This window comes from Sorex fumeus, unplaced genomic scaffold, assembly GCF_029834395.1.
Source record: "Sorex fumeus unplaced genomic scaffold, SorFum_2.1 ptg000092l, whole genome shotgun sequence".
NCBI classification, from domain to species: domain Eukaryota; kingdom Metazoa; phylum Chordata; class Mammalia; order Eulipotyphla; family Soricidae; genus Sorex; species Sorex fumeus.
The window spans coordinates 10,278,953-10,293,742 of NW_026606149.1; positions in this window are offsets into that span (position 1 = coordinate 10,278,953).

Sequence of the window (14,790 nt, forward strand, 5' to 3'; positions counted from 1 at the left end):
CTGGCACATGGGTCAGTCCCACACTCCGTGCCCGCGCGGGCACAGGCGCCCCACGGCGGACCCCGGGGAAGGAATTCAGGGTTCCAGGGGGCTGGTATCCAGAGCCCAGCACCAAGGCAGCTGGGAGTCCAGCCCAGAGTGAGGTTCTGGCAGCTGAGCGGGGTGTGGAGCAGTGGTCCACCGGGGCAGACGAGCCCTGGCCGGTCAGTCACACCACTGCCCTGCCTGTCGGCCGGGCCCAGGCTGGGGACACTCAGGGCTGTCCACGCTCCAATGGGCCCAAGGAAAAACGCCAGGGTCGGCTCCACACCTGCCACACAGGGTAAGGAGGAGTCTTCACCCAAACAAGCACCGGGTCCAAGCCCTCCCAGGCCTTCCCTCGGTCCCTCCCACAGAGAGTCACAGCAGGTTCCCCGAACCACCGGGAACTGACCACTGGGCACAGACTCTCCCGGGCCTGGAAACGCGCAGACAAGTGACTGCTCCAAGGGTCTGTGCTGAGCCCCTGATGGCAGCCGTGAGAGTATCTGAGAACCACCAAGGAGAGGGGGCGGGGAGGGAGGAGGGAGGCGGGGAGGAGGGAGGAATGAGGAGGGGAAGGAGGAAAGTGGGGAGGAGGAGGATGAAGGCAGGGAGGAGGGAGATAGGAAGAGGAGAGGAGGGAGGAGGGAGGAGGGGCGGAATCAGTAGGAGGGAGACAGGGAGAGGAAGGAGAGAAGGGGAGGAAGGTGGGGGAGATGGAAGAGGGGTGGGGGAGGGGAGGGTCCTCTCCCCGTCTTCCCATGCCAACTCCGTGGCCAGAGAGGCAGGCACAGCTGCCCAGTGGGCCCTGGTTCCCTGCCCAGAAGTTAAGCTCTCCCTAACAGAAACCCACATTAGAAAATGCCCAGGTTTTAATCAATAACCATTCATTACAGCAAAAAGCAGGAGAACCTCCATTTCAATGAGAAAATACAATCAATAGACACAAACACTGAGATAATAGAGACGTTCGAATGATCTCACGAAGATTCTAAAGCATCCATCATAAAGATACTTCAGTGAGCAGTTACAATCACACCTGGAAAAAAAATCAGAAAGAATAGAAAGTCTTGGGAAATCAATAGAACAAGTAAAAAATAAAAAAAAATTAGGATAAAATAAGTAACTGAAGTTTTTAAAAAAAAAACCTGAATAGCTTCAACAAAAAAATGGAGAAGTAGGTAAAGAATCGATGAGCTGGAAGATAGATGAATGAAAAGAATCTCTTCCGATCCGATTTCACTTTTGCCCAATTTCACACAGAGTAGATTGGGAAGAAAGAAAACACACACACAGCCCCTTGGCTATGACAGAATATTTCATATTCATGACACCATGGTCTGGGGGAAAGAGAATTGAGAACCAAAAACACATGAATCTTCACATTTCAAATGGAGGCAGATGCATAAGCCTGCAGATTCGAGGCGCAAGAAACCCCAACACGGTGAAGCCAAAGGCACCGTGCCGAGGCGCTTCAGAGCCAGGCTGAGAAGTCAGCAGGATGCAGGCAAATAACATCTTGCCTGATGGAGAAGAACAACTAACACAAGCGCAGAATTCCGACACAGGATCCTCCCAGACCAGCAAGTTGTGCTAGAAGAGAAAGGTCGACCAGAACCCCACACCCAAGGCCAGAGGGGAAACCGGGAGTCTGAGGGAAGCGGAGAGTGAGTTGGCCGCGGCCAAGCCCAAAGGGAGAACAAGGAAGTTCCCTAATTGGGAAGAAAAGTCTAAAACTGATTCTGGAATACCAGGGGATAAGAAAAATTAACTGAATGAAGAAAAATATGGATAAAAAAAGAAAAACGTGAATAAATTCATTAGAATGTCCTTTACTTCTTGCATTTTAAATTACATGTCACTGTTGAAACAGAGCTAATGACGGTGCGTAATGTGACTGTCCGTGTAATGGAAGAAATTAAGAAAATTATTTTATAAATGAGAGAGGAGACAAACATGAAGGGAGATGACGTGTCCGTACTTCACTTGAGCTGGTTAAAGACAACGCTGTACCTTAGACTTTAAGATATGGACATAATGTTATGCCCAGAGCAACCATTAAAACCAGATACAAAAAAGACAGATCCCAAGGCACTGTAAACAAACAAGAAAGGAAATCTAAAGGAGTTCAAGTTTCCCACGAAAAGATATGGGAAAGAGAGAAAATAAACAATAGACATATGGCCTAAGACATCGAAGATTGCGTTAAGTGTAAGGTAAGGCCCTCCCGTTGATCGTCGATTTGCTCGAGCGGGCCCAGTAACGTCTCCATTGGAGACTTTGTTGTTACTGTGTCTGGCATATCGAATACTCTCGGTAGCTTGCCGGGCTCTCCGAGAGGGGCGGAGGAATCGAACTCGGGTCGGCCATGTTGGCCGCGTGTAAGGCGAACGCCCTACCGCTGTGCTATTAAGTGTAAGTGGTCAAAATAAACCAAGTAACTGAAATTTTCAGACTAGGTCGAAACACACGGTTCAGCCATCTGACATCAGCATCAAACTCACGTTCGCTATAAGGAATTATTCAGAAACCAGAAGAACGACAGGGCGGGGTGGGAGAGGTAACAAAGCCAGCCAGACACGCCTTCACACGCTCCCAGCACCCCATGTGGTCCCCTAAGCACCACCAGGGGTGATTCCTGAGCACAGAGCCAGGAGTAACTCCTGAGCATTGCCAGGTGTGGCCCAAAAACAACAAAGTAAAAGGATGGAAAAAAAGAAACGTGCAACATCAACCAAGAGAAAGAGTATTCTGTTCGCAACAGACTTTGCATGTAGCCCACAGAGGTTGACTCCCGGCCTCACCTACGGACCCCGGAACTCTTCCAGAAGTGACCTCTGAGCACTGAGCCAGGAGTCAGCCCTGAGTAATGCATGCATTGTCAATAATAATAATCACGGTCACTGTCACTGTCCTCCCGTTGTTCATCAATTTGCTCGAGCGGGCCCAGTAATGTCTCCACTGGAGACTTTGTTGTTACTGTGTCTGGCATATCGAATACGTCACGGGGAGCTTGCCAGGCTCTGCCCTTACGGGCGAGATACTCTTGGTAGCTTGCCGGGCTCTCCGAGAGGGGCAGAGGAATCGAACTCGGGTCGGCCATGTTGGCTGCATGCAAGGCAAACGCCCTACCGCTGTGCTATTGCTCCAGCCCAATAATAATAATAATAATAATAATAATATCAGAAAAGTTGATGGAAAGTGGCAGGTGATCACCAAGGGTATAGGTAAATTCAGCCAAATCATCGACTGACATTTAAGGGTCTAACTGACACTCATGCCAGCAACAGTTGCATGAACATTCTCAAGGGCCCATTACCAAAACGGACCCAATACTCAACCACAGAAAGAAACTTTGCCAAACGAAAGGAATTTAAATGAGACAGTGAACACTCACAATAGAAACTAAAATTATAAACCTTTAACCAAAAAAGATGCCGAACGTGCAGAATCAAGTCAAAAACTTCTGAATAACTAGCGGGCCGAAGAGAAAGTCCCAGGGGAAATTTTATATACGTTGAATGAGTGTGGAAATTCATCAAAATTGGTGCTATGCAACTCAAGTGGCAGAGTAAGGTGAATATATAGCGCTAAATGCTTGCATTAGAAAAGGGAAACACTTGTAAATCCATAATCTAAATGACCATGACAAAAACTAGAAAACCCAAGAGCAAAACCACCTTTATCTTGCAGGTGGAAGGAAGTAATAAACACAAGGGCAGAAATCAATGAGATTTAAAACAGAAAACCAATAGAGAAAGCAATGAGTCAGTTCTTTGAAATGATAAAAAAATTCTTGCAAGATTAAAAAATGTAAGAAATCATTCATGTTAAAATATAGTATCAGGAAAGAAATAAGGGACATAATTACATACATCCAAAGAATAAGGCAAATCGCAAACAGCGCGACGATATCAATCTGACGGCACAGATGCAATGACCAGTTTCTCAAAAGGCAGGAGCTTCCCAGGTCATCTCAAATAGGAAATAGATCATCGGACTGACTCAATGGTTGAGGAATACATTGCTGAGAAAAACAACTGAAGGCCCAGATGATTTCAGTCTAGAGACCTACGAGACAATTAAAGAATCACAAACAACTCTACATTGCAAAAATGAAGGCTCATTTTCTAAAGCGAATTTTTTTCCTTAATATTAAAACCAGGCAAAGATGGTTTGGAAAGAAAACTGCAATTTGGTATGCCTCCTGAGTAGACATCAGATATTAGAAAGTAACAAAGCAGCCGCGACATCTTATCATCTCATTCCTACTTTGACAAACTGGCAGGCTACCGAATGTAGCCTGCCCACGCGGCAGAGTCTGGCAAACTCCCCGTGGCTACCCAATATGCCAAATACCAGTAACAATGATGGGTCTCATTCTCCTAACGAGCCGTGAATATAATCTCAGGGCTAGGATGAAGGAGACGTTACTGGGGCCTGCTCGAGGCAATCGACGAGTAACAGGATGGTCGTGATTCCTGAACAAAGCACAAGCAAACAGACCTCAGCTTATTCTACTTTTGTTTGGTTTGGGGGCCACACCTGGCTGCTCAGGGCTGACTTCTGCTGGCCCCAGGCATCACTCCTGGAGGCCCAGGGGGCCATATGGGATACTGGGGGTCAAACTCAGGTCAGCCGCCTGCAAAGTAAATGCCCTACAGGCTGCACTGTCACTATGGCCCCATCATATTATAGTCCAATAAATAGAATCCAGCACTCCTGTGTTCACACACACACACACACACACACACACACACACACACACACACACGTATATATTAAAGAAGAGTTTACCACCCGCTTTGGGCTGCATTCCCAAGCAACCCGATTCTGGGAAGACCCAGGCCCGGTGCACCAGGGAGTGGGGGAAGAGTACGGGGGTTAGGGGAGGTCAGGGAGGGAACCGAAGCCTGGCAGGCTGTGCACAAGACAAATGCCCCATCAGCTGCGCCATCGCGCCATCACTCCAGTCTCCAGTAGTATCCTGCCCGCACGGCAGAGCCTGGCAAGCTCCCCGTGGCATATTCGATATGCCAAAAACAGTAACAATAATTCTCACAACGAAGACGTTACTGGTGCCCGCTCGAGCAAATCGATGAACAACGGGAGGACAGTGCTACGGGGCTATTAAAGAAGAATAACGTGACCATGATAGTTAATGCTGAGAACACACTTGAAAAAGTTTGCTACCCATTCTTGATAAGTCTCATGAACCGGGAATACAAGAGGGGCTTCCTCTTAATGCGGAAAGCTTTCTCCCCTGGGACTGAAATACGCCAAGCACACATGCTCTCGCCACTCCCTGACCCAGCCCCGGTGTCCCCGCCAGGCCATTAAGGCCCTGTAGCACTGTCCTCCCGTTGTTGATCGATTTGCTCAAGTGGGCGCCAGTAATGTCTCCATTGTGAGACTTGTCACTGTTTTTGGCATATCGAATATGCCACGGGGATCTTGCCAGGCTCTGCCATGCAGGTGGGATACTCTTGGTCGCTTGCCAGGCTCTCCGAGAGGGACAGAGGAATCGAACCGGGGTCGGCCGCATGCCGGGCAAACGCCCTACCCGCTGTGCTATCGCTCCAGGCAAGAAGAGGAAATGACAGGAGCCCAGACTGGAAGGAAGAAACCAAGGACCGCTGCTTCCAGGTCTTGCATGTAGATATCCCACCTAATTCACAGAAGATTTCGCGAGCTAAGAAGAGAGCAGGAGGTTCCAGACCCCAGAGCAGACGCAAAGCCAGGCGTGTCTCAGAGAGGAGCCATCAGCACGGGGTGGGAAGCGAGGGAAAGGCCTTTACAACCACTCAAAAAGTTAACACAGATCTCTGACGAAATGTGCACACACTTTGAGGCAAGAAAATACAAAACGCTGATGAAAGAGGGCTGGAGCGATAGCACAGCGGTAGGGCGTTTGCCTTGCACGTGGCTGACCCGACCGACCCAGGTTCAATTCCTCTGCCCCTCTCGGAGAGCCCGGCAAGCTACCGAGAGTATCTTACCCGCACAGCAAAGCCTGGAAAACTCCCCGTGACGTATTCGATATGCCAGACACAGTAACAAGTCTCACAACGGAGACGTTACTGGTCCTGCTCGAGCAAATCGATGAACAACAGGACAGTGGACAGTGGATCAAAGAATTTAAATAATAACTCAGTTTGAGAGACATACGGTGTTCATGGATGGGGGACACAGCTCAGAGGATGAATCAGCTCTGCTCAAGCAGTGACGCACTTTTCGCACGATTCCCGTCAGGGTCTGTGGGGGTCCTGGCCAGTCGATCCCGGCACACTGGAGCACGATCCCCTGGTCGCCGGACTTACTCCCTGTAGGGCAGGGAGTGGGCAGGGGAGAAGCCTCTGCCCTGGCTCTCCGCGCACCATGGACTCCCGCTGCCACTAAGAAAGAACCACGTGGAGGGGAGAAGGCTGGTGGTCCATCAGCAACCCCTTTATTAGCTCTCACACGGGGGTTTATACAGACGTGTCAGGGGCAATCCGTGTGTATCACGTTTACCTCGTCAGGCTCAGTACAGATGTTGTTAATGATTTACATCTCCCGCTTTCAGGGTCAGGTGTATCAGCTCAGGCAGACAGTGACCGTTACACCCCTCATCCTCAGCCAGAGGGCCCACCTGTGTGCAGTGCCGGACAAAGCCCCTGAGCCCCTGTGAACAGGGCCGGCTCTTTCTTTCAGGGGCCGGGGATTTGGTCAAAGTCTCAGGCCCGCTACTGAGACCCCAACATCTCCCCCTTTTTGTTTCATGTAAGAGCCAAGGGCCACCCGGCAGCCTCACGCTGGGGCCTTTGGGGTCGGGCGTCTCTTAGGTTGCCTGCTCTGAGGTCTCACCTGTCTCTGGCTCTCCGGCCCAACATCTCTCCCCGCATGGCGGCTACATTACACTTTCTCACACTCCTTCCATGGCCACAAGCACCCAGGCCGCATCTCCTGGTCAAGGGTCTGCACGGTTGTCTACTGCATGGCTGAGCATCAGCACGGCCCCCGGTCGGGCTCTTATCATCTGGACAAGGCAGTTTGCAATACATGGCCCGAGTGTTACAAGCAGCAATAGTAAAATGAATTGTGGGAAGCCAAGAGCCCTCTCACAGACCCTGGCCGTGGTTCCCATGTTAGGAACTGCTTGGGACAGACATTGGTGACAGTCTCCCAGGGCTTCCTGACCTCAGCGGATGCCTGATCTATAGCCACATACATCAGGCGGACAGTTATCTTATCTGGCCTCATCTATAGTAACCTCCAGGATGCATCCACTGCCCTGAGACCCTTTGATATACAAATGTAAAGCTCAGGATGCACCTTCTGCCACAAGACCCTTTGATGTGCAAATGTCTACCTTGAATGTTAGGTAAAGCTCTTGTTGCTGACCTTGCCATGTCTGGTTATATTGCTTCTGCTCCTGACTGGGCCGCCCCGGACCCTATATAAACAGCCTGTAGCCCTCAATAAAGCCTGTCCCTTTTTCTCTGTTTCTAAACTGCACCCTGTCTCTTGTGTCTTGTGTTCATTCGGTTGGTCCCTCCTTGCACCTACGGATCCTAGGGCCACCTCCACAGGCCGGAGAGTGGTTTGGCGGGGCCCCCCACAATGAATGACCCGGCCACGGCAGACACAAGTGTGGTAAGCATAAAAGCAACACTCCTCCCCTAACACGGCACACAACCCCCCTTGCTGCAGCAACAATAAGACCAGTCCCAGCTCGTACAAAAGTAGTCTGATATACCCCCACATTTCCCAAAGTTTCTTGTTCCTGGGTACACAGAATAAAAACAATGCCTTTGGATCCCCACCTGAGATCCTGGACCTTGGTATCCATAGTGACATATTCCACTCATGCTCCAGATCAAATTTAATCATCGGGAACCAGGTCCCAGCCGAATGTTGTTCTGTGACTGAGATCTCCAATCTGTCGCTCCCCACTTGACTGAGTTCCCAGGTGAGGTTGTACGGCCGGTGTCCGGTGCCATCCACGGCGACCGCAAGGAGTGTCATGATCCAGAGGGGACTGCCATCTAGAAATCAAACAGAAGGCATATCCTCCTCAAGGGCGTCATCACGTATTGTCAAGATCTACATATTTGAGGGCCCTTGCGGGCACCCAGATAGGTTGGGGTTCAGAAACAGGGAGCACACACCCAAAGCCTCGACCAGAGGTGACGAGTGGGTCTGGACCTCTCCATTGCCCTGTGGAGGGATATTTCCATCAGACCAGGATTTCTGGTCATGCCTCCTGCTGCTGCCAGTGCCGGAGAAAAGGTGTCCGAGATTCTGCTTTTGAAAAATTTAATGTATTGGGTGTGAAGAGTGCAAGCCCTAACTGCTGGTGGAGATTAATTCCCCCTTTTTGTTTTCAAAGCTGGGTTTTCAAGGCTTGATTACATCGCTCCATAAGTGCTTGGCCCTGTGGGTTGTACAGGATACCGGTAGAATGCTGGATGTCCCATTTGTTCAGGAAGTCCTGAAGTGTTTTGCTACTGAAGCAAGGGCCGTTATCAGTTTTCACTCTAGCTGGTAACCCCAAGGTGGCAAAGCACTGTAGGTAATGGGAGATGGCATGCTTTTTGCCCTTCCGTCGGTGTGGGCAGCAGCCCAGCAGGCCTTAGAGCACGTATCCACGCTCACAAAAATGTTTTAGCTCGCCAAATGGCGCATGATGGGTAACATCACTGTGCCAAAGGGTAGTGGGCATGAGCCCACGTGGCCCTTGCAGAGGTGGGACTGGTAAAAAGGGTTTACAGGAGGCACAAGTCCTAACACTTCGTTTTAATTCTGATACGGCTATCTTCAGGAAACGCGCCTTCAGCTTTTGGACCTTGTCAACAAAGGTCAGGGGGTCTTCCCCTATCTTTTGTCTCATTCCTCGTTTTGTCTACAATCGCTGAGACCCCAACAAGGGTCCAAGAAGAAAATTTTTTTTGTTGATAAGTGATTCCCTTAAAATGTGTATGGTGGGGCCCTAGCAATAGTACAGCGGGTTTGCACGAGGCCGACCCAGATTCGATCCTTGGCACACATATGGGCCCCCGATTTCCTCTGGGAGTGATTCTTTTTTTTTATTAGAGAAATGCCATGAGGTACAGTTGTAAACTTACAGATTTCTGTGCTTGGGTTTCAGCTATACAATGATCCAGTACCCATCCCTCCACCAGTGCCCATTTTCCATCATTTACTTTTCTTTAAAATTTTTGTTAGTGAGACACCATGAGGTACAGTTGTAGACTTACAAATTTTTGTGCTTGGGTTTCACTTATACAATGATCGCGTACCCATCCCTCCACCAGTGCCCATTTTCCACCACCACGGGTCCCAGTATCCCTCCCACCTCCCATCCCCCCATCCCACCCTGCCTCTGTGGCAGGGCATTCCCTCTGTTCTCTCTCTCCTTTTGGGTGTTGTGGTTTGCAAAAGAGGCATTGAGTGGCAATCATATTTGGTGTATAGTCTACTTTCAGCATGCTTCTCCCATCCTGGGAGGATCCTCCCAACACCCTTTGTTTGGTGCTCCCTTCTCTGTCTGAGATCCCTTTTCCCCTAGCATGTGTGGCTGGCCTCCAAGCCATGGAGCAAAACTCCTGGTACTCAGCTTGGCCACTCTTGGGTGTTAGTCTGGGGGTGATTCTTGAGCACAGAGCCCAAGACTGCTGGGTGTTTGCCAGAGATCATAAAATTATGTTTAAAGTTTAAATAAAACACGTTTGGAAAGGGTGGACACAAAGGGAATGGGCTTCATTTGCTTTCGGCTCATTTGTTGTATAAAAAATAAATAAATAAAACTGATTTTAAGAAAACGTGGATTTTTGTTTTTTCCCTCTGTTATATGGTGTGTTGCCTGAATTTGTTTGTATACGTTGAACCATCTTCGTATCTGACTTGGTGCTTGATCCCTCTGATGTGTGACTGGATTAGGTTTGCAAAGATACTGCTGAGGATTTTTGCATCGAGGTTCATCATTGAAATCAACCTGAAATTTTCTTTTTTAAGGAGAGAGAGAGAACAAACGGGAATGCCTTGCCCCAGAGGCATGGTGGGATGGGGGGGTGGGGGGTGGGAGGGATACTGGGACCCGTGGTGGTGGAAAATGGGCACTGGTGGAGGGATGGGTACTTGATCATTGTATAATCAAAATCCAAGCACAAAAATTTGTAAGTCTACAACTGTACCTTATGGTGTTTCACTAATAAATTTTTTTCTTTTTTTAATAATATTCTATTTGCTTTGTTTATCAGAGTAATGCTGGCTCTACAGAAGCTAACGGGAGGGACTCCCGCTTCTTCGCTATTTTGAAAGGGGTTGAGGAGTAGAGGTGTTCAGTCTTTGAAGGTTTGCTAGAACTCACTAGTGAGCCCTTCTGGACAAGAACTCTGTATTTGGGAAGATTTTTAATCACCCTTTCAACATTCTTACTAGTGACTGGTCTATTCTGTTTCGGGAAGTCTATTCTGCTTCTAGGAAATCATGGATTTCTTACAAGCCCCCCGGCACGGTGTAGAGCTGCTCGTGATCACGGCTTATGGTCTTTCCTATTTCTGAGGAATCTCTTGCAATTTCTCCCCTTTCATTCATTCTGATTTGATTTGTTTGGGGGGTTGCTATTGTTTTCCTTATGAGTCTATCTAAAGTTTTGTACATCCTGTTCATTCTTTCAAAGAACTAACTCCTAATCTTATTGACCCTATGTATTGGGTGTTTTGTTTTTTTTTTCATTTCAGTATCATTGATGTCTGCTCTAGTTTTTATTATTTTCTTCAGAGTCCGAGCAGGAGATGGGAGGGGATGTGGGGCCTCTGGTGAAGGGGTCGGGTGGGGCTCTGCATGCCTGGAATGACTGTGAACAACTTTAGAAGCCAGGGTTTCTCAATAAAATTAATACATATGGAAAAGCACAGATTCTAGAATAGCCAAAACAATCTCAAAAAGTAAAAGTCACTCTACTGTATCAAGACTGACCACACAGAAAAGGGGGGGGGGGGGGGGGGGGAATGTGCTATGAGAGAGTATCTCGCCCGCAGGGCAAAGCCTGGCAAGCTCCCCGTGACGTATTCGACATGCCAAACACAGTAACAACAAGTCTCACAATTGAGACGTTACTGGGCCCACTCGAGCAAATCGATGAACAACGGGAGGACAGTACTACAGTGCTATGAGGTAGCGAGAAAGACAGAGACCAGTGAGATCCACTCCCGGGAAGGGCCCTGGACTGTCCAAAGGCATGAAAGTCTTGGTCCCCAAAGAGGCAGAATCATCTCTTCAACAAAATACGAGAAATAGGAAAACACACGGAAGAAAGTGTCAGCCGGAACCTCACATCTTAGATAAAATGGATTCAAAGGGACCGTGCACTCGAATGGAAGCATGGAACCGTCACTGGGCCTAGAGAAAATCTGTCGGACGTAGGGTTTTTGAGGTCTGAAACCAACCAACCTAGGAAGAGAAGCTTCTACATGTTGGGCTTGATCAAAGGGTTTTTTTTTTTGTTTTTTGTTTTTTTGCTTTTTTTGGGTCACACCCGGCAATGCACAGGAGTTACTCCTGGTTCATACACTCAGGAATCACTCCTGGCAGTGCTCAGGGGTTACTCCTGGCTCAGCATTCGGGAATCACCCCTGGCGGTGCTCGGGGGACCCTATGGGATGCTGGGAATCGAACCCAGGTTGGTTGCGTACAAGGCAAAGGCCCTACCCTCTGTGCTATTGCTCCAGCCCCTTGATCAAAGCTTAAAGCTCATTTTTGGTCCCCAGACGGGCCATGGAGCAGAGCGTGTCTTGCGTGTGTGTGGCCCCCGGTGCGGCCCCACATCAGAAATGAACGGCGGAAACCCTTTCTCTGCAGAAGAAGCGGCCAAGAGAAAGGACTGGGCATCACCCACCGGTTTCTCACGGGTAGAGAAACGGCAAAGTGCTCTCAGGAGTAGACTCTGCGGGATGGAATCAATCCCAGTGGAGAACAGGCAACAGACATGAGAGCTGTAAAATGGGCCAACTGGAGCAGCACCCATGGCGTCTGGAGAGAGGGGACGCTGCGCTGGCCACCACGGGTCAGCAGGGCCATGGCAGGACATTGCAACAAAACTGAGACAGAACCCGGCACCAGCCGCCAGCGCTGGCCAGGACGTGGGGAACCTCTGGCCAGGCTCCTGGGAGTGGGAGATCATAGCACAGCCTCCGAGGGGATTCTGCGACCTTTCCCCCTGGTGACCCCTTCCGACCCTCTTTTCTTCCTCCCCCTACCCCCTGCTGCCAGCTGGGCCCCTTGACCACTGCTGTGATTCATCACTTATGAAACTGGCAGAATCTGGGCCCTCGGCTTGAGAATCGGAGTCCAGAGAACAGTCTGGCAGTTTCCTGAACAAGCCATCGTACGCTCACCGTGTCGTCCAGACACTGCGCTCCTGGACACTGATTCCAGAAACACGAAACTTACGTGGCCACAGGAGCCTGGGGGCGGCTGTCCATCATGGCCCTCTGGCCACAGACCCAGGACTGGAAGCCAGTAGATATCTCACAGACAGGCAGACGGAGGCCCGACCAGGCCTCAGAATCCGCTCCGCCACGACAGAGAGACACTCCCACACACAGAGCCGCGTAAGCTTGGTGCGCAGGGTCCCTTGCAGAAAGGGCCTCGGGGGCAGGGCCTTCAAACAGGGGGTCTAGGACAAAGAAGAGCCGGGGCTGGCTGGCTGGGCGTGACAGACGAGGACGAGCAGGAGGAAGCATCAGGCAGAGACAAGCGGTGGCCAGGGCGTCTCAGCTTTCCAGAGGGCTCGCACTGGTGGAGAGCGAGACGCATATTCCCCAGTCGCCTCGTCCTGGGAGCACCCCCGCCATACACACACACACACACACACACACACACACACACACACACACACACACGGCAGTCAGGGCCAACCTGAACACACATGGAGGCGCCTTCCTCTTGGAAACCCCCAAATCAACCGTTTCCAAACAGAGCAGTCGTGACATTAGTTTCTCATCGAAGAGGAAGGTGCCCAGAGGGTCAGAAACCAACGTGGCGTCAGGAGACAGGGATGGTCGCAGAGCCCAGCCTCACTCCGGAGTGACCGCTGGACACAGGGTCAGGACTGGCCCCTGAGCATCACCAGGTGTGACCCCAAGCGGACGGAGAAACAGGCAGCCTAAGGGCACATGGGAGCGTCGCGGGGAGAGACGTCTCCCCCTCAGGCCCTGTCAGCTGTGGCTCCAGCCCTTCCCGCCTGGAACCCCGGGCACGCGCCCTCACGCCCCCTGGTCAGCGGCGTGGCCCCCAGCCTGCCTCTTCCCACCCCGGGAGTCCCACGTGCAGGCCCTCGCGCCCTCACGCCTCTGCCACGCAGGGAGCCACGCCCCTTTGCTTCTCGTGGGCTTTGTTTTCTCGGGGTCTTTCCCAGAGGAATGCCAAGAGAGATAGCCACAAAAAAAGTCTGTCTTCGAAAACTCTTGAGGTTATTTGCCAACGTGGCTTGGCACATGCCTCAGGCAACCAACCGCAAGCTAACGTCCGAGCTCGCAAAGCAGTGCAGAGATTCGATAAGGAAGACCTCAAAGAGAGAAGAGCAGAAGTGCTGGTAGATGCGGCAGAAGCCGGGAAAAGTATTCGTAACGCCCGCCTGTCCTTCACCAACTACAAGACCAAGATGACCGTTCTCCGACGTCCTGATGGATCCATCACATCCTCCAGAACGGCAATGGAGAAGATTATCCATGACTTCTACTCAAATCTCTTCGATAGCCATGTCCACTTGCCAACATACCAAATTCCACAGGATGGATATGTTGTTCCCAACGTTCTCCCCTCCGAAATCCGACACGCCATTTCGTTGGTAAAGAAACAAACAGCACCCGGCCCAGACAAGGTCAGACCTGAACACCTGAAGAACCTGCCGTCAGTACTCATCAATACACTGGCTCGGCTCTTCACTCGCTACCTGTCTGAATGCAAGGTTCTGTCCCAATGGAAAACCAGCAGGACCGTACTACTGTTCAAGAAGGGAGACATCCACGACATTGGCAACTATCGCCCGATCTGCCTGTTGTCTGTCGTCTACAAGCTGTTCACTCAAGTCATCCTAAATAGGATTGGCAGGACACTAGATGAAGGACAACCATGCAAGCAAGCCATGTTTTGCAGAGGATTCAGCACCATTGACCATATCCACACGATAACCAAGCTCATTGAGGTTTCTCGGGAGTTCAAGATGCCGCTCTGTTTAACGTTCATTGATTTAAAGAAGGCCTTTGATTCTGTTGAGACGGAAGCGGTCATTGAAGCCCTAGCCAATCAGGGCATTCAAGCCCAATACATCAGGATCCTCTGTGAGCTGTATTACAGATTCACTACCAGGATCTCACCGTTCTACAAAGAAGTGATCATCAATGTCAAGAGAGGGGTTCAGGAGGGTGATACCATTTCACCGGAACTCTTCAGTGCCACCCTCAAGAACATCATGCGACGACTGGAATGGGAAGGAATGGGAGTGAAGATAGATGGTCGGCAATTACACCACCTCCGCTTTGCTGATGACATTGTTCTAATAACACCAAACACTAGCCAAGTGGCACAAATGCTGGCCGACTTCGACCGTGAGTGTGGAAAGGTTGGACTACAGCTGAATCTCACAAAGACAATGTTTATGAGAAACACTCTCATTCCTGACGTTCCATCGCTCTCAACAGAACGACCATCTCTGAATGCAACAGTTATGTGTACCTAGGTCAAGTCAACATGACAAATGACCTGGCACCTGAGTTGCTCAGG